At 38.0% G+C, this 22,420-nt stretch overlaps 1 long non-coding RNA gene across 1 annotated transcript; it reads left to right on the plus strand.

Annotated features, from left to right (window-relative positions):
- The first annotated feature begins 13,068 nt into the window (after positions 1-13,068).
- On the plus strand, positions 13,069-21,586 carry LOC121140167. Its single transcript, XR_005876973.1, has 3 exons — positions 13,069-13,140; positions 20,141-20,201; positions 20,864-21,586. It is a non-coding gene; the product is annotated as an uncharacterized LOC121140167 (long non-coding RNA).
- Positions 21,587-22,420: the final 834 nt, after the last annotated feature.

A 22,420-nucleotide genomic window follows, 5' to 3' on the forward strand; every position in this document is an offset into this window, starting at 1 on the left:
GCTTAGAAAGAAATCAGAGAAACATCACCCTTTACAATTGCCACAAACAACACAAAATACCTTGGGGTAACACTAACCAAACAAGCTAAAGACCTGTATCACAAGAACTTTGAGTCTTTAAAGAAACAAATAAAAGAAGCCCTCAGAAAATGGATAGATCTTCCATGCTCTTGGATAGATAGGATCAATGTAGTAAAAATAGGAATCCTGTCAAAATCAATCTACAGATTCAATGCAATCACCATTAGAATACCAGCACAATTCTTCACAGAACTTGAAAGAGCAATAATCAATTTTTTATGGAAAAACAAAATACCCAGGATAGGCAAAACAACCTTACTCAACAAAGCAACGTCTGGAGGTGTCACCATTCCTGACCTCAAGCTCTATTATAGAGCTGTAGTCCTTAAAACAGTTTGGTATTGGCATAAAAATAGACAGATAGACCAATGGAATTGAACTGAACACATGTGGGTGCTGGGATTTGAACCCAGGTCCTCTGGAAAAGCAGCCAGTGCTCTTAACAGCTGAGCCATCTCTCCAGACCAATAGAAGAGTCTAAAATGTCTCAGAGGCACTTGAGAAAGTCCTCAACATTCTTAGCCATCCGGGAAATGCAAATCAAAACAACTCTGAGGTACCAACTTACTCCTGTCAGAATAGCTAAAATCAAAAATACCAACGGCAATTTATGCTGGAGAGGTTGTGGTGAAAGAGGAACACTCCTCCACTGCTGGTGGCAGTGCAAACTTGTACAGTCACATTAGAAATTCAGTATGGAGATTCCTCAGATAAATGGGAATAAACCTACCACAAGACCTAGCAACTCCACTCTTAGGCATATATCCAAAAGATGCCCATTCATAAAACAAGGATGTCTGTTCCACTATGTTCATAGCAGCATTATTTGTAATAGTCAGAACTTGGAAGCAACCTAGATGCCCCTCAACTAAAGAGTGGATAGAAAAAAATGTGGTACATTTACACAATGGAGTACTATTCATCAGAAAAAAAACAATGGAATCTTGAAATTTGCAGGCAAATGGATGGCACCAGAAGAAACCATCCTGAGAGAGGCAACCCAGTCACAAAAAGAGAAACATGGCATGTACTCTCTCATATATGGATTTTAGACATAGATCTGAGGAATGTCAGCCTACAATCCCATGGCCAGAGAGTCTGGGAAGCAAAACCTTCATTCAGTGGCTGATGGAAGTAGAGGCAGACTCCCACAGCTAAACACTGAGCTGTCCTCAAGAAATCCAGTGACAGAGAGGGAGGACTGATGAGCAAAGGGGTTAAGACTGGGCTGGTTTAACCCCCAGAAACAGCTGACCTGAAAAGGGTTAGCTCTTGAATCCCAGACTGATGGCTGGCAATCCAGCATGGGACTGATCTCGACCCCCTGAATTTGTGTAATCTATTGAGCCTTGGGTAGTAGTTCATTATTTATCCTGGGTATACAAATGGACTTTGGACTCCCATCCAACAATGTGAGATGCACTCTCACCCTGGACTCTTGTGGGAGGGTCTAGGCCCTGCCCTGGATGAAATGACAGACTATGGACACCCCAATGGAGGGCCTCACCCTCACTGAGGAAATGAGGGGATATTGGAGGGGTTGGTGGAAGGGTGTGGGAGGAGGGTACGGAAAGGGAGAGTGACCTGGAATTGACTTGTGAAGCAACCTTGTTTCTAATTTAAATTTAAATTTAAAAATAAAAAAATAAATTAAAATAATGAATAAATAAATAATTAAATTAGACTGGAATAAGTCTGTATGATAACAATTAGGCTAGTCACCAATCTGATTATAGGGGAGGGCCTGTTCAGGCACCCTCTACACTGATGCTAAGAACCTTATCTGGGGTTATCCTTGTGGACTCCTGGGGATTTCCCTGGCATCAGTTTTCTCTATAACCTTATATTGGTCCCTGCCTAATATATCTATTTCATTACTCTCCCCCCTCTGCTCTATCCCCACCTCAATCATCCATCCTTTATGTCCCCATTCTCACATCCTGTCCCCTCTATTCCCCCTCAACCCCAGTTTCCCCAGAACATCTCATTTATTTCTTCTTCCTTGGGAGATCCATCCATCCCACTTAGGATCCTCCTTGCTACCAATCCTCTTTGGGGATGAGGATTGCAGTCTTGTTATCATTTTCTTTTTAGGTTATTTTATTTAGAATATTTAAATTTTTTTACTTTTTATTTTATTTATTTATTTTTCAGTTTAAATTTAGATTAGAAACAAGGTTGCTTCACAAGTCAGTTCCAGGTCCCTCTCCCTTTCCCTCCCCTCCTCCCGTGCCCTCCCCCCCAACCCCCCATTATCCCCTCATTTCCCCAGGGAGGGTGAGGCCCTCCATGGGGGTGTCCATAGTCTGTCATTTCATGCAGGGCAGGGCCTAGACCCTCCCCCAAGAGTTCAGGGTGAGAGTGCATCTCACATTGTTGGATGGGAGTCCAAAGTCTGTGTGTATACTCAGGATGAGTACTGATCTACTGCCCAAGGCTCAATAGATTACCTAGGCCTCCTCACTGACACCCACATTCAGGGGATCTTGATCAATCCCATGCTGGATTACCAGGCATCAGCCTGGGATTCAAGAGTGAATCTTTGTCAGGTCAGCTGTTTCTGGGGGTTAAACCAGCCCAGTCTTAATCCCTTTGGTCATCAGTCCTCCCTCTCTGTTGCTGGCTTTCTTGAGTTCAGCTCAGTACTTAACCAAGGGAGTCTGCCTCTTCTTCCATCAGCCACTGAACGAAGTTTCTGTTTCCCAGACTCTCTAGCCATGGGATTGTAGGCTGGTACTCCCCAGATCTATGTCTAAAATCCATATATGAGAGAGTACATGCCATGTTTCTCTTTTTGTGACTGGGTTACCTCTCTCAGGATGGTTTCTTCTAGTGTCATACATTTGCCTGAAAATCTCAGGATTCCATTGTTTTTTTCTGCTGAATAGTACTTGATTGTGTAAATGTACCACATTTTCTCTACCCACTCTTCGGTTGAGGGACATCTAGGTTGCTTCCAAGTTCTGGTTATTACAAATAATGCTGCTATGAACATAGTGGAACAGACATCCTTGTTGTATGAATGGGCATCTTTTGAATATATGCCTAAGAGTGGAGTTGCTGGGTCTTGTGGTAGGTTTATTCCCATTTTTCTGAGGAATCTCCATACTGATTTCCAAAGTGGCTGAACCAGTTGGCACTCCCACCAGCAATGGAGGAGTGTTCCCCTTTCACCACATCCTCTCCAGCATAAATTGTCGTTGGTGTTTTTGATTTGAAAGAACAATAATCAATTTTGTATGGAAAAACAAAAGACCCAGGATAGCCAAAACAACCCTGTTCAACAAGGCAACGTCTGGAGGCATCACCATCCCTGACCTCAAGCTCTATTATAGAGCTATAGTCCTGAAAACAGCTTGGTATTGGCACAAAAATAGACAGGTAGACCAATGGAATTGAATTGAAAATCCCGATATTAACCCACACACGTATGAACATCTGATCTTCGACAAAGAAGCTAAAAATATACAATGGAATAAAGAAAGCATCTTCAACAAATGGTGCTGGCATAACTGGAGGCTGGCATGTAGAAGAATGTGGATCGATCCATGTTTATCGGCATGCACAAAACTTAAGTCCAAATGGATCAAAGACCTCAACATAAATCCATCCACACTGAACCTCTTAGAAGAGAAAGTGGGTGGTATTCTTGAACACATTGGTACAGGAGACAGCTTCCTAAACATATCACCACTAGCACAGACAGTGAGATCAACAATTTATAAATGGGACCTCCTGAAAATGAGAAGCTTCTGTAAGGCAAAGGACACAGTCAGCAAGACAAAAAGGCAGCCCACAGAATGGGAAAAAATATTCACTAATCCCACATCTGACAGAGTGTTGATATCCAAAATTTACAAAGAACTCAAGAACAAGTCTCCAAAACACCGAAGGATCATATTACTAAGTGGTCTACAGAACTAAATAGAGAATTTTCTTTTTTTTTATATATATATAATTTTTTTATTCTTTTTTTTTTTAATTTAGATAAGAAACAAGGTTGCTTCACAAGTCAGTTCCAGGTCCCTCTCCCTTTCCCTCCCCTCCTCCCGTGCCCTCCCCCATCCCCCCCCGTTATCCCCTCGTTCCCCCAGGGAGGGTTAGGCCCTCCATGGGGGTGTCCATAGTCTGTCATTTCATATAGGGCAGGGCCTAGACCCTTCCCCAAGAGTTCAGGGTGAGAGTGCACCTCACATTGTTCTATGGGAGTCCAAAGTCCGTGTGTATACTTGGGATGGGTACTGATCTGCTGCCCAAGGCTCAATAGATTACCTAGGCCTCCTCACTGACACCCAGATTCAGGGGGTCTTGATCAGTCCCATGCTGGATTCCCAGGCTGATGCCTGGGATTCAAGAGTTAACCTTTGTCTGGTCAGCTGTTTCTGGGGGTTAAACCAGCCCAGTCTTAATCCCTTTGATCATCAGTCCTCCCTCTCTGATACTGGCTTTCTTGAGTTCAGCTCTAAATAGAGAATTTTCAATAGAGGAGTCTAAAAGGGCTGAGAGGCACTTGAGAAAGTGCTCAACATCCTTAGCTATCTGGGAAATGCAAATAAAAACAACTCTGAGATACCATCTCACTCTTGTCAGAATGACTAAAATCATTTTCTTTACATCCAATATCCACTTATGATTGAGTACATACTATACATACTCTTCATTCATTCTTTGGTTGAGGGACATCCAGGGTGTTTCCAGGTTCAGCCTATTATGAATAATGCTGCTATGAGCATAGTTGAGCAAGTGTCTTTCTGGTTTGATGGCACATAATTTGAGTATATGCCCAAGAGTGATATTGCTGGGTCTTGAAATAGATTGAATCCCAATTATCTGAGAAAATACAATACTGATTTCCAAGGTGTTTATACAAGTACACTCCCTCCAGGAATGAAGGAATGATATTCACAGGAGGTCTGTTCTCTTCCTGAGGTAAACAGAACAGGAGTAGATCAACAGGGAGAGAAGGGAGGTGAGAGTTAGTACTGAGGGACAAGGAGGAGAGCAGAGGGCAGGAACTGTGGTTAGGATGCGAATATAATAATAATTAAAAAATAAAACAAATTAAAGGAAGTGACATTGCAAAAACCACTTAGAATATAATTGTTTAAGGAGGCAAAGAAAAATAGTGTAGGTTCATTTTCACTTGTTATAATATTTTAGTTTTAACATTTATAGTGACTTTTAAATATGACATGGGAGTATTTGTATAAAGAAATTTCTGAAGTATTAGAGGGATCAGAATTTGTTAGTGAGTGTAAGTGACAAATTCATAATCAATTTTCAAAAAAAGTATACCTTTTACATATCTAACTTACAAATGCATGCTTTTTAATTATTTATTTTTAAGTTTAAATTTAGATTAGAAACAAGGTTGCTTCACAAGTCAGTTCCAGGTCCCTCTCCGTTTCCCTCCCCTCCTCCCGTGCCCTCCCACCAGCCCACCCCAATATCCCCTCATTTCCCCAGTGAGGGTGAGGCCCTCCATGGGGGTGTCCATAGTCTGTCATGTCATCCAGGGAAGGGCCTAGACCTTCCCCCAAGAGTTCAGGGTGAGAGTGCATCTCACATTGTTGGATAGGAGTCCAAAGTCCATGTGCATACTCGGGATAAATACTTATCTAATGCCCAAAGATCAATAGATTACCTAGGCCTCCTCAGTGACACACTCATTCAGGGGTCTTGATCAGTCCCATGCTGGAGCTGAACTCAAGGAAGCCAGTAACAGAGAGGGAAGACTGATGACCAAAAGGATTAAGACTGGGCTGGTTTAACCCCCAGAAACAGCTGACCTGACAAGGGTTAACTCTTGAATCCCGGGCTGATGCCTGGGAATCCAACAAATGCATGCTTTAACACCTGCAGTGTGTTACATGTAGATTATATTTACTGATGAAAAGATCATGTGTCTAGTATCATTTGTCTTAGACATTTTCCATATCCTATATGGTAGAAACCTCATATAGTACTATTTGAGTTCCCTAGTTGTTTCAAGAGATCTACCTGTTCATGTATATCCATTTATGACTGCACACATTTTAAGGATCACAACAATAAGAAGCAACACTGTTGAAGTAACTTTTGTCTTGTGGTCTTTAGTCTAGTGTCATGTCTCCTAATTATTGACTAATTCTAATTCATTGTCCTGGTAAGAAAACAGGTTGCAGACTGGAGAGAAAACTATAGTACTAGATCATATTCATTCAGAAAGATGAAGTTGAACATAGATATATAATAAGACAATGATTTTCTCCAGTTTGAAAAGATACAAGAAATATGCTTGCTTAGACTTCAGTAGGTGAAAATATGCTCAAATATGGCAATGTGAACAGCTGTGTGACTAATGGTCTCTTCCCAAAATCTTTTAGGTTCAGCAACCTCTGCATCTGTAACATTAATCTCTTGCTCTAAGGCCATTTCTGCTTAAGTGAAATCCATACAATACAAGAAGATACCCTTAGACTTCAATAAGATTTAGCATTTAAAAACAATGTCTTTCACCTTTGTTTTTGACCCACTATTCACTGAAAATAGCTTATAAGATTATACCTGTACATTTTCTTGTAATTATCTGTTAAGAGGAAATCTCCCTATGTGTCAGGTTAGAGGTCTTCTGAAGATTTAGAGAGTGCTATGAGGCAGAGCTGTGAAAATGCCTCTCCTACCAATACAAGTTGTTAAAAAAATGTCAGCAAGCACTCTCAGGTATCAGTCAAGGAATGGCAGTGCTGGACTAAATAAACAATGAAAACACCGGCAGCCATGCATAGGTGGGTAGAGTGTCAATGGCTATTCTTGGATCATGGGCCATCCATCTCCATCACTCCAAGTGTTGAACATCTCTTCTAAAATTTACATTATTTTTAAATTTTTTTCTTGTAAATATCTTCAGTATACTATTCTTGAATTGACTCTGTATGATGCAATAAAACTTAGAAGAACAAAGATGAACCTGAGGCTGTGTGAGGAGGATAATATATAAGATAATTCAAGACTTTCTATATGGGTTAAGGAGTCTTTTCAGATGCATGTGTCAGGACACAGGTTGCTGATGAGAGAGACTACCCTGGCTAGACTGTGGAAAAAAGATATATAGGAGTCAGCTGGTTGTAGAAGTCAGATATGTCCTGTGAGAGACATATTGGTTGGAATTAGGTAGGGTAGGGTAGGTCCTAGTGTTAATTTAGAGTTTGACAAATTTCACAAGCAAGGGTGGCAGACAGGGCAGCTGCACTGCATTTGGGGCCCTAGTTAGGTATATTGGGATTTGGGAAGCATGTGTAAAGTAGGATCAGGTAGACTCACTCAGATAGACTCAGGAGAATGATATTGACAAATATCTTAATGAATAGTCTACCATATATGAAATAAAAAGGAAATACAAATTTCCTAGAATGAAAGATAAGTAAGACCAAAAGTTATCTGAGTCTCTGGAGCACAGTTAAAGCATTCCCAAGAGGAAACTTTATTTTTTATTTTGACAAATACTCCCATTGCAATATCTGAGATATATACATATTAATAATGCACTACAATGCTTTTGAAAACAAATCAAAAGAAACAAATAAAAAGCAAAACAGTCAAGCTCAACCATAGTCTATCCCAAGCAATAATGAAGATTGAGAAAATAGTTAATGAAACTGAGTTTAAATTCATTATACAATAAACAAAATCAACTAAACAATGATTTGGTCCAGATTAGTTAAACAAACTGTTAGCTAATCTGGAAAAAATGATTTAAAAAGACACAAAATTTCAAAATTGTAGATCAAATGTTACCAATACATAATATTCCAATGAATTGTTGACCATTATTAGTTATTATATGATAACTTACACTCCAAAAATACTGGAAAACTAGGAAAAATACAAAGTTCCAACCATAAACTCTCAGAAAGAAATTATAAATATATTCTATTTAAAATATATCCGTAATTAAATACCCAGAAATATACCTAAATAAAAAAGAAAAAGACTTCTAAATACAAAAATTTATGACATTGTAAATCAAAATCAAAGAAGATACCAGGCTATGGAAGATTTTCCAGATAGCATTGTACTGCAATAAAATTGTACAGTTACATCCATGGAATAGAACATATGACCAGGATACCAACTGGAAAAATCTGCTTTGTATTGTTTGTTTTAGAGATTTTGTTTCAATTACCATATTTATCCCTTCCATTTCCTCCTTCTAAAACATTCCATATTCCCCTCTCTGATCTCCTTCAAATTAATGATCCATTTTTTTCATCAACTGTAACTATGTACATGAATGTATTTGTAAATACAAATGTATTTGTAAATGTTATTTGTTGTTCTGCATAGTCTTATGTCAAATTGACACAAGCTAAAGAGTGAACTGTAATTGAAAAAATGTCTCCACATGACCAGACCGTAGGGCATTTTCTTTATTAGGGATTGATACACAGGGGCCAGCCCCTGGTGTGTGTGGGGGTATCCCTGGACTGGTGTTCCCTGATTCTATAAAAAAAAAGCAGGATGAAGTAGAGCCATCTCTTCCACTTTTAGCCAGTTGTTTCTACCACTTTGTAAGAACTCAGGTCTGTTGAGAATTGGCATGTTTGTCGGGGTCCTTGTTCAGCTCATGTTTGGGCAGTCAAGCTGGTGAGACATTATGGATGTCATTTTGACATTACTAGGAGACACTATCTTACACAAAAGACCCTAATCATCTGGCTCTAACATCACTGTCCTCTCTTCTGCAAAGTTCCCTGAGCATGAAATACAGGAGTGCTTTGCAATGTATCCATTGGGACTGGGATCAACTCCTCTGCATATTAATTAATTATGTTTTCTGTATTACAATGGTAAGTTTCCTTCCAGGTAAATGATGATTACAATTATCTGTAGGCATAAAAACAAGTGTTTATACACTGTTTTAGGGACTATACAGTTTTAGCTATTTGGTAGTTGTAGATTCTCCTCAAATGAACAAAATATCACTATCAGTGATTACTTAGCTAGGTTTCCAGAGCGAGGCATGAATCCATTTTGCTGAATGGGTTGTAAGTCCACTTAGAGAGCTTTTGCTTACCAGCAACATGTGTGTGCCAATAATCACCTATAGGATTGTTGGGACGTGCTGATCATTGATTTGGTTCATAGGAATCATAGCTAGGTGGGACTTTTGTTTTCCCAACACCTTTGTAATCTTTCATGGAACCTTCTGATGACATTAAATGTAGTCTTCAGAGAGGGGTCATTCAGATAAATTTCATATCAGTGGCATTTGTTCATTTTTCTGTAATCTATGACTTCTTCAGCAATAGGGAATTAAATTCAGCATATGGGCATGGCAGAACAGTGGTAACAAGAAACACTGGCAGTAGGCTTGTATGTTATAGGAGTTTTGGTGACAGTCCTGACTAACAATTCAACAGGGTTTGGGATTTGTGGTAAGAGGCCTATGGCTCTTAGGGAAGGAATTGTCATCCCTGATGATAAAAGATTGTTACAACTACATACACGAGAATACTTATTTCTTTTCTTTACTTTCCCAAGTTCCAGTCCCCTAATCTCATTACCAGATAAGTAGCAGAACACCTGTGACAGCCTTGCTTGAACCACTATTTTCCTGTGCATCTAAAGGGTCTTCCCTGCTATTGGATAATCTTACTGTACATTGTAAAGATATGTTGATCCAATTGTTAATGAAAAGATGATTGTTCACTGGCTAGGCAGGATTTTGGAGGCAAAGAGAACGCTAAGGAGAAGGGTAGAGTCTGAGGAAACATGAATAGGAATGTAAATGTTTCCATGAGTTAAAAGAGCCTAGGGGCAGAATATAGATTAATAGAAATGGGTTAATTCTTTGCCAAGGTGTCTTCTGATTGGTTTAATAAAAAGCTGACAGGCCCATAGTTAAATAGGAAAAGGTTAGTCAGGAGAGCCAGACCCAGCAGATGCTGGGAAGAAGAAAGGTGGTGTCATAGGAATCAACAGCTGGAAAGACACAGAATAAGTGGGAAATGAATTGTTACTTCCATGTGGCAGAGTGTGAATATGAAATATGAGTTAATTTATGTTTTACAAGCAGATTAGTAACAAGCCTACACTATTGGCCAAGCATTCATAAATAATAGTAAGTCTCTAGTTTGTTATTTGGGAACTGGCCAGTAGTCCCAATGGAAGACTCGCCTACAAATGACAAACAACATCTAACACACACATCTGCACAGATGTAACAATGCTTAATAAGTACAAAATTGCAAAATACAAAAATAGAACAAAACACGGTTTCCTAGTCTCATTGTTTCATGCTAGCCTCAATGCAGAGAAGCATCTCCTAACTATTGCCTGAGTACATGAGCATCAGCATGAGCCCCACCAACATGCCATGAGCTAAGCTGCATGGAAGGTTTAAGATTTTGCTAATGCAAACAGAAAAGTTTTCAGATATGTAGTAAATACAGTTCCAAAGGAATAAAAAGAACTCTAAACAGTTTATACTGTGTTAGAAAGTGTACATAGGTTTGAAAGAGAAAATAGACAGGATATAGACTGTCATAGAAAAAAAGTAATCTATAAATAATAAAGCATTTAAATTGAAAAGAAAAAAATTAAAAATTAAACCATGTATAAATGGAAAATGTATGGGAAATCTGGATGCTGTATGTTATTATATTGTTTGAATTTTTTGTTCCTATGAATGAATGATAGTGTGTAAGACATATTGGATTATGGAAGCTGATAGATTAAACCAATCTATATATTTTTAAAATGATGTGTTGCTTTGGGGAACAGGTTATGCTTTTGTTCCCATAAAAAACAAATGTCTGTGGATTCATTCAGGGTTGAAGAAGATCAAGTTTGTTTGCAGAAGATTCCCTGAAAATTCCAGCTACAGACATAAAGAAATGAACCTAAGAAAAACTACAAACCTTCTAACACATATGTTAGCTGCTGAAACATTAAATTAGCAAATTATCTTTGGCTGACTTGTGTACAACCCCTAGTCTATACTTGTATTAATGTAGATACTTATGTTACCTTAAAATTTATGTATTTTCAGATCAAGAGGGTCAAACACCAGTAAAAACAAATGACCCAGTTGATAAAACATCTCAAAATGCCTCTGTTGCAGTTCAGAGTTTTAAATCCAGGATAACTTGAAGGCTGCTGGATGAGATTGTCTAGCCTCACAGATTACTTCATTCAAGTATTAACATTTATCCTCAGTTTTCTCAGGGTCTCCTAAAGATTCCAATGACCCCAGTCAATAAGAAGCAGTCTAAAGAAAACAATGCCAACATTCCCAAAGGATGGATTAAGAGTGGCTGTCTTTGCTTAAGGAGGTATATAACAATTATTTATTAGTCATGGTAAAAGCAACAACTACAACAAAAACTCCAGGTAAGCAAAAGCATTGTATTAAAAGATCTCTTTCTAAAAGAAAAAAAGGGAGATTAATAAAGAAATGATGATATAAAAGGGTTGATTATTCATTGTACTTTAACTATGAATCTAAAATATTTTTCATTGGTATTCATTTTGTTTATATTGATAAAATTTCAAAGTTATTTTTGTTAAGTTCCTACACTTGTTTGTTATGTTATGCATATACAGCTCATTTAAAAATGTATTATTTAATTAAGAAATACAGGTCAATAATCATCTATAATACAATTATAAACATGTATGTTTTCAATTTTAAAAAGATATATTTCAATAGATGGTCTTCAAACACTTCAAAGATGAATAGAATATGGCATTTGAAATGTTTTAACAGCATAAGGCTTTTCTTGACAGTGAAATATTTCTGCTCCTGGCAGAACCAATTTACTTTAGAGAAGGTGATAGGCAACAAAGGAACTCCATATGAAGTGTACTTTCTTCATGGTAAAAGCTATCCACTTAGCAAAGAAACTTCCCTTTCCTCAATTTTCAACAATATAATGTACAAACTGGACAGGCAGGATGAAAACAAAAATACTTTGAAAACTGTCTGCCAAACTTGCTAAGACAAGATGGGACAAAATTCGTCACTGTGCAGAAAATTCTGTCAGAAATAATAGGCCGGTAGGTAAAGATGGATGCCCCAATGTTACAGAACTAATTTGGATGACTGTCAAAGCAGTCAGAATTCCCTGTATTTAGGTAAAATTACACTCTTCTCGGGTCTTTGATGGAGTTAAAGAAAAATAATTAAACTTTTAATTTTGCTTACTTATGATAAAAAGTAAATTATGTATAAAACTTTAGATTCACAAAGATAAAATAGATATTTTCTCCAATTTTGCCAAATATAAATTGACTGGATATTGTAACAGTAATTCTTAGTTGATAACTCCTTTGCTGTAAATATTTTTACTAAGTTAAACGTAAAACACTTTTTGAAATTAAACAAGGGATAAATGTTATGGGATAATCTTTTCGTACAGTGTGAGGTGTTATCAATGCCAAGGTACCTTCTGATTGGTTTAATAAAAGGCTGACTAACGAATAGTTAAGCAGGAAGATTTTAGGAAGGAGAGCAAAACTGAGAGGATACTGGGAAGCAGGAGCATGGGGCTACAGGAATTTCCAGAAAATGGGAGAAGAGGTAGGAGATGAACATGCTGGTTTGAAAAAAAAAGTACCTCCACTTGCCAGAGTGTAGCTAAGAATTACAAGTTAATTTAAGTTATAAGAGCTACCTATAAAACGAGTCTAATTTATTGATTTATAGTGGATTACAACTCTGTGTGGTTATTTGGGTAATGGCTGGCAGAACAGAAAAGTCTGCTACACTTCCCCTTCTAATCTCCTTAACCATAGTGTTCACTTATTTTAACTTCCAACTCCAGCAGGTACCCTCTGCTATCATACAGGACATATCTCCATGAAAACCAGGAAGGCTACGTCCAGATATACTTTTATCCCTCTGCTTAGCCAGATTCAGTACCCAGGTATCATCCTCAGTTCTATAGCAGAAAAATCTGCTGGAATCTCCTATTGCTGTCTGACCCCACAATGGATACATTCCACATTCCAGGCTCCAACACCAACACCACCTGGCGTTCACTGGGCACACACCATCTTAGCAGATCAGGGAAACAGGTAAGGCAACAGAAGACATTCAAGACTTCTTTCTCCCCTCTAAGCCTAATGACCTAGTCTTATCTTTACTGCTGCAAGAGGACACCAGCTGCAGCTTTCCTTTCTCCTGCCCCCATCACCTGTGGTTTCTACAGACCATTACCTCCTAACCTCCTTTACTCCATTTGCTGCTGTATACCAGCTTCCAACTATTGCAGGCAACTCCTGCTAACCCAAGGACTGTTCCTGACAATTCACCAGTTAGAAGATCCATGTGTCTCCTTTACTCCTCCAGATCCAATTTCACCATTCTCATCCACAATTTTATAATAGAAAACCTGATACAGTTTCCTGTTCCTCTCTGATCCCATCCCCAATGTCCCACAAAAAAAATTCACCTCACACATTGGGAGTGGGAACTTGCAATACCTCACCAATAGAAAGGACAACTAGACAAAACTAAACAGGTAAATGTTAGCGCTAACTGGTTTTATAAACCAAATGAGCATAAAAGGTATTTACAAAACATTTTACTCAAACATAAAGAATACACCTTCTTCTGTGTATGCTGTGGAATGCTGCAAAATTAACCACATACTCATAAACAAATCCCTTAAATTTTTCGTACTGTCTTCCCATTGCCTGAACTTCCTGAGAATTCCTTGGAAGCAAAAAGTAACATACTTATTTTCATTGTGGGTTAATGTTTTAACAAGAATCATTGGTAATGATGATCAAAAGTATTATTACTTGTTAATTAAAACATGATAAGGTTGGGAATGCCATAGTGCTAGGATATCACTAGCATTATCCTGAAAGATAAAACATGGAGCTAAAGGAAGATACTGTAAAAATACCCTTTTATTAAGTAAGGCTGCCATCGATTTTCAGAGTCATTCTTCAGAGTCTCTCTGTCAGTATGGACCTTCACCCATTTTCTCTATTATATATACAAATGATTTGGATACATTTCTGTCCTTTTTTATACAGTTTTAGTATGGTACATGCTCAATTCTTCCTTACTGATGCATGTGCAGCACAGGCACAGATGGCAGAGGGACACAGAGAGAGAAGGAAAGAGAAAGGGAGGGAAGAACAGAGTAGAGACAGAAGCAAAATAAAATAGAAAGAATATGTTCATTTGAAAAGGAAAAAACTTAATTTACTTCTTTTCCTGTTTCTTGCTGCAAAAGATAATATATGTTCTCTCTGTTTCTGTGTCTGTCTCTCTGTCTCTGTCTCTCTCCTTTCTCTGACGTTCTCAGTCTTTCTTTTTTATTCTTGCCATGGTGGTACTTAGCTATCATCCTATTGCATAGAAAGCTGAGGCAATAAAATATGTAATCCACACCAAAGCATTTATCCAACACGAAAAATGTCAGATGTTGTCCCTGTGGACAGTGTTTCCTGAGAATGGAAGTGTAGTCCCGGCCCTTCTAGTGTTTGGTGAATCTGCATCTTTTTTATTTAAATTAGAAATAATATTGTTTTACATGTCAATCCCAGTTCCCTCTCCCTCCCCTTCTCCTTGCTCCCACCAACCCCCTACCCCACACCCTTGCTGCTCCCCAGGGCGGGAGAGGCCTTCCATGGAGGATCTCCAAAGATTGTCATATCATTTGGAGCAAGGACTAGGCACTCCCCTGTGTGTCTTGGCTGAGAGATTCCCTCTATATGTTGTGGGCTCCCAAAGTCCCTTTGTGTACTAAGGATAAATATTGATCCACTACTAGAGGCCCTATAGATTAACCAGAACTCCAAACTGACATCAACATTCAAGGAGTCTGAGACAGTTCTATGCTGGTTTCCCAGCAATCAGTCTGTTGTCCATGAGCTCCCCCTTGTTCAAGTCAGCTGTTTCTGTGTGTTTCTCCTGCCTGGTCTTGACCCCTTTTTCACATCACTCCCCCCTCTCTGCAACTGGATTTCAGACTTCAGCTCGTACTGATTTCCAAACTGGCTGTATAAGTTGGCACTCCCACCAGCATTGGAGGAGTGTTCCTCTTTCTCCAAATCCTCTCCAGCATAAACTGTCATTGGTGTGTTTGATTTTAGCCATTCTGACAGGAGCAAGATGGTATCTCAGAGTTGTTTTGATTTCCATTTCTCCGATGGCTAAGAATGTTGAGTACTTTCTTATGTGTCTTTCAGCCATTTTGGATTCCTCTATTGAGAATTCTTTATTTAGTTCTGTACCCCACTTTTTAATTGGATTATTTGGTGTTTGGTGAATAGCTTCTTGAGTTTTTTATGTATTTTGGAAATCTGTCTGTCAGATGTGGGGTTAGTGAAGATACTTTCCCATTCTGTGGGCTGCCATTTTGTCAATGTTGACTGCATCCTTTGTCTTAAAAAGCTTCTCAGTTTCAGGAGGTCCTGTTTATTAATTGTGGATCTCAGTGTCTGTGCTCCTGGTGTTATGTTCTGGAAGCTGTCTCCTATACCAATTCATTTGAGGGTACAACCTATTTTCTATGAGGTTCATTGTGGCTGGATTTTATGTTGAGGTCTTTGATCCATTTGGACTTAAGCTTTGTGCATGGTGATAGATATGGCTCTATCTGCAGTCTGCTACATACCAGCATCCCGTTATGCCAGGACCATTTGTTAAAGGTGCTGTCTTTTTTCCATTGTATAATTTTAGCTTCTTTGTCAAAAATCAAGTGTTCATAGGTGTGTGGGTTAATAGTAAGTTTTTTTATTTGATTTGATCTTGAAGTCAGGGATGGTAATGCATCCAGACATTGCCTTATTGAACAGGGTTTTTTGATGATCCTTGGTCTTTTGTTTTTCCATATAAAGCTGAGAATTGTTCTTACAAAATCTGTGAATAATTGTGCCTGTATGTTGATGGGGATTGCTTTGAATATGTAGATTGCTTTTGACAAGATTGCTATTTTTACTATGTTGATCCCACCTATCCAAGAGCATAGGAGATCGTTCTATTTTCTGGTATCTTCTTTAAATTTATTTAAAGACTCGTGATTCTTGCTATACATGACTTTCACTTGTGTGGCCAGCATTACCCCAAGATGTTTTATGTTGTTTGTGGCTATTATAAAGTGTGATGTTTCTTTGATTTCTGATTTCTTTCTCAATCTATTATCTGTATATAGTAGGGGTACTGATTTTTGAGTTAATCTTGTATCCTGCCACATTCCTGGAGGTGTTTATCAGCTGTAGAAGTTCTTCGGGTCACTTATGTAAACTATCACACCATCTGCAAATAGTGACAGTTTGACTTCTTTTCCATTTTGTATCCATTTGATCTCCTATTTGTCTCATTTTAGAACTTCAAGTACAATATTGAAGAGGTATGGAGAGAGTAGACAGGCTTGTCTTGTTCCTGGTTTTAGAGGAATCACACTGAGTTTCCCTCCATTTATTTTGATGTTGGTAGTTGGTTTGCTGTATATTGCTTCTATTATATTTAGGCATCTTCTTGTTAACCCTGATCTCTCCAAGACATTTTTCATGAAGGGGTGTTGAATTTTGTCAAAGGCTTTTTCTGCATCTAGTGAGATGACCGTGTGATTTTTGTTTCTCAGTTTGTTTATATGGGGGATTACATTGATGGGTTTTCTTATGTTGAACCATCCCTGCTTCCCTGGGACAAAGCCTACTTGATCATAATGGATTATTTTTATGATATGTTCTTGGATTCTATTTGCCAGTAATTTATTCAGTATTTTTGCATCAACGTTAATGAGGGATATTGGTGTGTAGTTCTCTTTCTTAGTTGTGCCTTTGTGTGCCTTGGGTACCAATGTTATTGAAGCCTAGCAAAAAGAGTTTGGCATTAAAACTTAAAACTTCTGCTTCTATTGTGTGGAATAGTTTGAAGAGAATTGATATTAGCTGTTCTTTGAATTTATGGTAGAATTCTGCACTGAACCCATATGTCCCTGGAATATTTTGGTTGGGATACTTTTGATGGATGCTTATATTTCATTAGGGGTTACAGATCTATTAAAATTGGTTATCTATTTTAGATTTAATTTAAATAAGTGATATCTATGCAGAAAATTGTCCATTTCCTTTTTTCTGAATTTTGAAGACTACATGTTTTCAAACTACCCTGATGATTCTCTTAATTCCCTGAATGTGTATTACTATAATCCCCCTTTCATTTCTGATTTTGTTAATTTGCATGATCACTCTCAACTATTTGATAAGTTTTGATAAAGGTTTGTCTATCTTGTTGATTTTCCCCAAGAACCAACTCTTCCAACTGTATTGATTTCCTAGTTTCTATTTTATTTCAGCTCTCAATTTGATTATTTCCTGGAATCTACTCATCTGGGGTGAATTTGCTTCTGTTTGTTCTTAGAACTCTCAATTGTGCTGTTAATTTTCTATTGTGACTATTCTCCAGTTTCTTCATGTGGGCACTTATTGTTATGAACTTTCCTCTGAAAAGAAGGTATAATCTTTTGTGTTTGGATAGAATGTTGTACAGATGTCTGCTAATCCCAATTGTGTCATGTCTTCTATTAATTCTTTTGTTTCTTTGATAATTTTCTGTCTGGTGGTCCTGTCTAGTGTTGAGAGCGGGGTGTTTAACTTTCCTTCTACAAATGTGTGAGGTTTTATGTGTGATTTGAGTTTCAGTAATTTTTCTTTTACAAATGTGGATGTCTTTGCATTTGGGGCATCGATTTTCAAATTTGAGACTTCATCTTGATGGATTTCTCCTGTGGATAATATGGAATAACCTTCTCTGTCTCTTTTGATTGATTTTAGTTTAAAGTCTAATTTGTTAGATATTAGGGTTGCTATCCCCACTTGTTTCTTGGGTTCATTTGATTGGAAAATCTTTTCCCAACCCTTAACTCTGAGGTAACATCTGAGCTTGACATTGAAGTGTGTTTCTTGTATGCAGCATAAGGATGGATTCTGTCTTTGTAGTCTATGTCTGTTAGCCTATATCTTTTTATAGGCGAGTTAAAACTATTAATATTGAGGGAAATTAATGACCATTGAGTGTTCATTCTTGTTTGTTTTGGATTTTTTTGATGGTTGTGGAATTGTGTGTGAATTTCCATCCCTTTTTTCTTTTGGCTGTTGGTAAATTAAGATTATCTATTGCCTATGTTTTTCTGGTTGTAGTTAACTTCCTTCGTTTGGAGTTTTCATTCCATAACTTTCTGTAGGGCTGAACTGGTGGATATTTATGGTTTAAATCTGATTTTGTCATAGAATATATTGTTTGTTTTCTCTATCTATAGTAATTGAAAGCTTTCCTGGGTATGGTAGTTTGGGCTGGCACCCATGGTCTCTTAATGTTGGTAGAATGTCTATCCAGGACCTTCTGGTTTTCAGAGTTTTCATGGAGAAGTCAGGTTTAATGCTGATAGTTTTGCCTTTATATGTTACTTAGCCTTTTTCCATAGCTGATTTTAATATTCTTCCTTTACTATGTATGCTTGCAGTTTTGATTATTGTGTGGCAAGGAGAATTTTAGTTGTCTAATCTATTTGATGTTCTGGGATGTCTTCCTTTAGGTTGGGAATGTTTTGTTCCATGATTTTGTTGAATATGTTGGTTCTTCACCTTCTTCTATACCTATTACTCTTAGGGTTGATTTTCTTGTGTTGTTCCATATTTCATGGTGAATATACATCATCTTTTTATTTATTTGTTTTTTTCTTCTACTAACTTTGCATCTAGAAGTAAGGCAGTTAAATTTTATATCAGGCTTTCATCTCACTATGGTAACTGCAAGTGTTTAAAGTATATGAATGCCATCATTATCTTAAAATTACAACTTTGTATATTCTGACCTGGTGACAGGATGTATTCCTATCATCCGAATAATCATCTGTAAACACACACATACACACAAACAAACACACACACACAAACAAACACACACACACACAGACAGGGGTGGGGGAATTATTGAATGAAGACAACAAAGAAATGTGACCAAGCACCTTTCATATTCCTAACAGGTTGAGAGATATCCTGAATGTGCTTTGAATGCATGGGATGATATTTAGAATGTCACTTTTTATTTCCTGTGGTGTTACTTTAAATTTAATTAGAAAATATACATGATATCAGTAATACCTGCCAGAGCTGATATATGTTTATAGATATAACTTGCATATTTCCCTCAGAAAGAACACTTTGGAAACTTTATCTTCAATGCCACTGAGTTTTGAGGAAAATCCTATTTTAGGTGCACATTCCTTTTCCTCTCTTCTGCTCTTTTGCTCCATAATGTCTCTGCAGTCAATGGAAGCTACACCTTTATGGCGATTTTCCTACTTACTTTGTATTATTATAACACCATCTGAGAGATTTATAAGCATTATTAAATTATTTAGCAGTTGTGGTAGGTAAAATCCAAAGGTGAGAGAACAGCAATATGTAGAGAAATAGCAAATGATGGCAATCAAAGCCTTATGGATTTCGCAATGACTATGTATCCATTTCTGATATGGAAGATGTTAGGTTTCATATACCACAACAGTTTTATGGAGGCACAAGTTTCCAGCACCCACTCTAAGGGTCACAAACAAGTAATATCTGTGATAGACTATCTTCTATGGGTCATCACTTATTTACTGCATCACTTAACATTTGATATTTTTGTAGCTTTGAAGTGACACACTTAAAATAACCCTAGTAAAGCTATAGGAAGTCATTGTCAAGAAAATTTTGATTACACTCCAACAATGTATTCACATTGATGAATATCCATGTCATACCCAGAATATTTGTTGTCATTGCCTCATATAATTCCTGTTCTGGTAAATCTTGAGAAGTGCAGAGATTTCAGCTTTCACAAATTAGTAGAATCAATATTTAAAATTAAAGAACTTTCTGGCAGCCACTATTTAGATATTTAAAATTAAAGAACTTTCTGGCAGCCACTATTTAGAGATAGCTATTTTTCCATCCCTAAGGGAACTGTATCATTACATGGTATGTAAAAAAATTATGTTATTGACTCATTTATTTTCTGTCCTCATTTGCTAGTGATAACTGATATAGTATGTTATTTGTATTGTAGATTTCCTTCTAACAGGAACACCTTTCTCATATGTTATCATGAAGAGGAGCAGGACACACAGGTACATTTATGTTCCTTTGCTGACTCCGGTGAGCATCTGTTTTTTTTTAAGATCAACATAGTCAGATATGGGAATCTATTCATCATAATGGGTTTGATAATACAGAATAATCTCACTCAGTGATCCTTTTTCATCTTGGCATGAATGGGAATTTATCTTTTTCAGCACGGTGTTGAAAATGGATGATCTGAATCTATTTTCCAATGTCACACCATTTCTTATTACTTCCTGAGGAATAGCAAATACATGAAAATATTTTTCAAAATACGGCCTGACCTATATAAAGCTTATTAGTTAAAATTATATAGGTAGTCCTTGGTCCTACTGCAATTAGGGAACTGACATGATGTTCCAGTGCTACACTGCCACTAATGGTTACAAAAGGTGCAGTATTAGGGCCAGAGCCAGAAATCTTGGTGGTATCCTGTAAACACACTGCTGCATGAACGATTCTCATCTGATTGGCCATTCCTTCCACCCACAGCCAGGACATCATCAGGGCCTAAGCTGCTCCCAGGGGCCATATCTAGGGTCAATATTCAAGCTGTAGGTAGGGTCTGTGTTGATGTCTGTGGCCAGAGGCACCCCAGGTGGCCTTCAGGAATCATGTGAGATGTAATCATATGACTATACTAAGCCATTTCTACCCTTTGCTGTCCTAGGAAAGCTGGCCTTGCCTCTTGCTGCTCACTCTAGCAAGATAACTGGCCCATGCACACAGGAGAGAGGGTTCTCACCCCTAACCACAGGAAAAGATGAACCTATCCTGAGGGCTGACTCTGCCACCTCACTCACGGTGTGTGGCCCCACTGGCTTGATCTGAACTGATTAGCTAACACCCAGGTCCACAACTGGTCATTGGGGTGACCCACCCTAGAATCTACCCACCTATGTCCTGCTTGAGCTTGTGAAGGAACTTGTCCTGGAAAACGACACCCACAAGATCTCCAATACATTGGATACTCCAGACAAGCTCTGGTGAAGACCCATTAAGGATGGTGTACCAAAAACCAGAGGCCTTGAACCAGACCAATGACTCATTGTAATGGACAGTTGTCAGTCAAGCTGATGGGACAAAGGGATATGCTGTAGGGCACACTGAAGCCTTCAGTGCCATCATAACGGATAAAGAGGTGGCAGAGGTTTTGCTGTTTCCAGTATGGTTTTAAGTTCTGTTTTGTTTTGGTATTTACTTTTCTTTGTTGTTCTGGCTTTTGTTTGCTTGCTTACTTACTTAGCTTTGTTTTCTTTCATGGGGGCCATGCAAGAAGAATCAGATTGGAATATGGAGTGACTGGGAGGTGAACAGAATTGGGGTACATGATGTGAAACCCCCAAATATTCAATAAAGAAGTTTAAAAAATGATTTAAGTAGGCCATAAAGTTACATGGACTTAAAGTATGTATCTTGGAACAAAGACAAAACATAGGAGGATAGGTACTGGAGATAGTCATTAAACTAAAGAGAATTTGATTTCTGGTGTGCTTTGGTTATACAGAGCCACATGAAAACCTAAGGTGACTGAGAGACATGTAAAACCTAAAAGTCATTTTGATTGAGTCACATTGTATCCTTAATGAAATATTAACCAGTTGTACTTTAAGGGATATATCAGAGCAAGGCCTTGAGAAAAACATCTAAAATTTTTATATTGATATAATTGAGAAAGAAACGGACACCAGTAATTGAGTAGCAAAACAACTGTGAGTGTAACTACAAGGCGGGAACACCAATTTAAGAATGGAAATCTACCTATGTGGTAGTAGTGCACATCTTTAATACCACCACTCAGGAGGCAGAGACAGACAGATCTCTGTGAGTTTGACGCCAGCCTGGTCTGTCTACTGAGTGAGTTCTAGGTCAGCCTCCAAAGCTACATAGAAACCCTGTCTCAGAAAAAAACAAAGACTGAAAATCTTGGTTTTTTTGTTTTCAGAGCTGATACTTCTACTTATAATGGCTGGTTTTTATAGCAACTTGACACAACTAATGTAATCAGAGAGGGGGGAGCTTCAGTTGAGAGATTCTTCCATAAGATACAGATGTAAAACCTTTGCTGAATTAGTGATCAATAAGGGAGTGCCAAGCCCGTTGTTTATAATGCCATTCTTAAACTAGTGGTTCTGAGTCTATAAGAAATCAGGCTGAGAAAGCAATGTAGGGAAAACCTGAAAGCAGCACTCCTCCATGGCCCCTGCATCAAGTCCTGCCTACAGGG

This window comes from Mesocricetus auratus, unplaced genomic scaffold (assembly GCF_017639785.1).
Source record: "Mesocricetus auratus isolate SY011 unplaced genomic scaffold, BCM_Maur_2.0 Super-Scaffold_100004, whole genome shotgun sequence".
Lineage (NCBI taxonomy): Eukaryota > Metazoa > Chordata > Mammalia > Rodentia > Cricetidae > Mesocricetus > Mesocricetus auratus.